The sequence below is a fragment of the Mustela nigripes genome, chromosome 7 (genome assembly GCF_022355385.1).
Source record: "Mustela nigripes isolate SB6536 chromosome 7, MUSNIG.SB6536, whole genome shotgun sequence".
NCBI classification, from domain to species: Eukaryota; Metazoa; Chordata; class Mammalia; order Carnivora; family Mustelidae; genus Mustela; species Mustela nigripes.
The window spans coordinates 113,454,370-113,457,911 of NC_081563.1; the positions used below are offsets into that span (position 1 = coordinate 113,454,370).

The 3,542-nt window shown below is 48.5% G+C and overlaps 1 non-coding gene across 1 annotated transcript; it reads right to left on the reverse strand.

The window, feature by feature from the left end:
- Positions 1-609: 609 nt before the first annotated feature.
- Positions 610-716, reverse strand: LOC132022879 (U6 spliceosomal RNA). The gene has a single exon (XR_009405770.1). It is a non-coding gene; the product is annotated as a U6 spliceosomal RNA (small nuclear RNA).
- Between the last annotated feature and the right edge of the window lie 2,826 nt (positions 717-3,542).

The window sequence follows — 3,542 nt, forward strand, 5'->3', positions numbered from 1 at the left end:
GAGCCCGATGTGGGGCTCGATCCCAGGACCCTGGGATCATGACCTGAGCTGAAGGCAGCAGCTTAACCCACTGACCTACCCAGGCGCCCCACCTTGCTGGTCTTTAAGTCTCTGCTGCCACACCATCACTACACTGGCGTGTCCTTGTGTGGATTGCCATGAGAATCTTACCTGGACCAAGAGTCAGGAATACAACTGGTGGTTATCTTTTGCACTACAATCACTTATCCTCAACTTAGAAGCTTAAAACAACACTTTGTTTTATTCAAGACTTTTTGGGTCAGGAATTCAGTAAGGGCTTGGCTGGGTCACTCGGCTCTGAACCATGCGGGGTCAGCCGAGACAGCAGGGAGTGGAGGTTCCCTTCCAAGATAGTCAGCTTCTTCACTCATGTCTGCAGCTTTGATGGACCTGGTCTTTCTCTCTCTCTCTCTATCTCTGACTCCCTCTCATGCTGTCTTATCCTAGAGGACACCTCTCTATAGCTAGCTAGACTTCCTCCCAGCATGGCAGTCTCGGGGTGCCTGGATTTCCTTCATGGCAGCTGACTTCCCTCCAAGTGATCGTTCCAAGAAAGAGGAAGTAGAAGCTGCTAGTCTTTTTTTTTTTTTTAATATGGAACACTTCACAAATTTGCATGTCATCCTTGCCCAAGGGCCATGCTAATCTTCTCTGGATCGTTCCTATTTTAGCATATGTGCTGCTGAAGTGAGCACAGAAACTGCTAGTCTTTTGAGATCTGGGCCTCAAAGCTGTCACAGCATCACTTCTGCCATAGTACTGGTCACGGAGCAGCCCAGAGGCAGAGTCTGTGCATAGAACTCACCTGTTGCTGGGAAGATGATCAGAGACTCAGTGGTCATCTTTTATACATTCCCATGTATATTTAATGTGACAGCTTGCTCTCCAGATGGCTGCTTCTGTCCCCACTTCCGCAGCACTACCTCCATGTCCCCACCCACACTTGGCTCCATCCAGCCTGTTCAGCTCTCTCTTTGCACAGCAAGAAGCATCCCTGTATCTGGGTCATCTCACACATGCGTAAATGTAACTGTAGGATATAGCCCCAGATGCAGATTTGCTAGGTGAACGGCTATGTGCACTTGCAGCTTTGACAGACACTGCCCAGCTTCAATCACCTCGCAACTCCATCTCTCTGTGATGGGTGGGGAGTCTGAGCACCCCTCCCCACCTCTACCCACCCCACAGCAGAACAAGTCACTGTCCCCCCTTAACACCTGAGTCAGAGCCTGTCCCTCCTCTGTTCAGAAGCCTCCGATGATCTCCCGCATGACTCAGAGTAAAACATTTTTTTTTTAAAGATTTGTTTATTTGACAGACAGAAATCACAAGTAGGCAGAGAGGCAGGCACAGAGAGAGGGGGAGGCAGGCTCCCTGCTGAGCAGAGAACCCGATTCGGGGCTCGATTCGGGGCTCGATCCCGGGACCCTGGGATCATGACCTGAGCTGAAAGCAGAGGCTTTAACCCACTGAGCCACCCAGGTGCCCCAGAGTAAAACATTCCTAAGAAGGCTCTGAAGCCCTGTGTGTCTGACAGTGGGACCTCTCTCACCTATTCCTCCTGTCTTCCCCTTCTCTGTCCCACCTGGGGCTCCTGGCATGAGTTTGAACCTGCCACGCGCCTGCTCCCACCTCAGTGTCCCTCCATCTAAAAAGCTCTCTCCCTCTGTGTCCCCAGGGCTCATCCTCCCTCCATCTGTGCCTCCAAGCAAACCACCTCTCCCCACTCAGGGTCTTCCCCCTACTCTGTTTGGCTTTCTTCTGAACACTCCTTCCCCAACATGTGATTGATCAAGCTGTATCTTCGTGTATTGTCCATCTCTTCTCCAGACCATAAGCTTGGGGCAGAAGGATTTGGTTGGATTTGCTCACGGCAAATCCTCCACACCAGCTTTCATTTAGGCTCTACAAATATATCTTGAATATTTGTGGAATTCCGTCACTGTGCTTGGTTGCAAACCACCTCCCAAGCCATATCCAGACCTCAGTTAACATAAATGAAACCAAACACACTGCCAGATTCCTCTCCTTCAAGTTCACGGTTCTCCTGCTCAAGAGCCTTCAAAGCTAAGTGTTTCCCCAGCTTCCTGAAAAGAAGTTTATGCATGAGATTTCCCCAATGTTAAGTTTTTCCCCTTATCCATTAGTCTAACCTTATTGGCAGGGACTCCATACAACAATAACAACAACAACAACAACAAAAACACAAAAAAACAAAAACCACAAAACCAACAACAACAACAAAAAAACCCCACTAAGAGGAAAAAGGAGGTCTCTCACAGTGAGTTCACGTTCACAGGATGAGGCTTCTACTGGTGTAATGAAACCAATCCAGCTCTGGACAATAAACATGACAACTGATAACTTGAACCAAGTTCTTTCCCCTGGCTAAGCCTCAGTTTACCTTTTGGTGGAACAAAGATAGTTACATTCTTCCATATGATACGCAAGCTACTTGCTAAATGCCAGGCACACGACCAGGCCCTGGACACATTTTAATTCACACAACCCTCATGGCAACTGTAAGAGGCTGGAGCTATTATTATTCTCCTTTCTCAGAAAAGGAAACTGAGGCACAGAGCAATTAGCATGTCTTAGTTTCCATAGCCTGGGAGTGGTGGGGCCCGGATTTGAACTCCCAACACACCCACTCTGAGGCTGGCTTCAAAGCAAGCTAGTTACTCTTGTGGCATATTTTAGGGAAGAAGTGTGCTCATGGGTATAGATTGCTGAGGGCAATGAGAGGAGGTGACCTTGTCCATGGGAAAGAGTCTCTAGAACCAAATGCACACAAAAGACAGAGGGCTAAAGTTGTGCTGTGTGGAGTCCATGGTCATAGTTCCCTCTGGGCTGTAAACTGAGGCTCCTGGGCTCCCAGATGACTTCTCAAGAAGATTTTATTCTCTACCATTATTAGAATAATTACCATTAATAAAAACAAACAACTGTTGCGTGTTTACTGCATGCTAAGAATTTCATTTGCATTTTGAATCTCTCAACAATCCTAGGACATTAGTGACTCACATTCACCCCATTTTGCAGGCAATGAGACTGAGCTAGGATTTGTTTCTTGTGTCTTTACCTCCTAATGGGTCCATGGAACACCTCCATTTCCCAAGGACTTTCATTCATTATCTCATTCAACTTCATGGTCATGTCTTGAAATCCATCCTCCTAGCATTCCCATTTTGCTGACAAGAAAACTGAGGTGCAGTGTGCTGCTCAGGGTCACACACAGTTCTTTGCCACAAATCTGCCCTGCCTTACCTCCCCCAGCAGCATCCAGGATGTCACAGATGGAAGGGGCCCGATTTATAGCACAGGAAGGAGCAAGTCAAGGCCTCTGGGGCAGTGGGCAGTGTTCTCAGGCAGTTGCCCAGAGATCCTGTTTACTGGATCTTGTGTGCCGGAGGCACACAAGACCCAGGAGGAAAGCCCAGGGAGACGCCCCATGTTTGTATCTTCAAAGCCTTGCCCCCTTGCTCTCCCATTCTCAGGGTTCCCGGGGAGGAGGGTGGGGG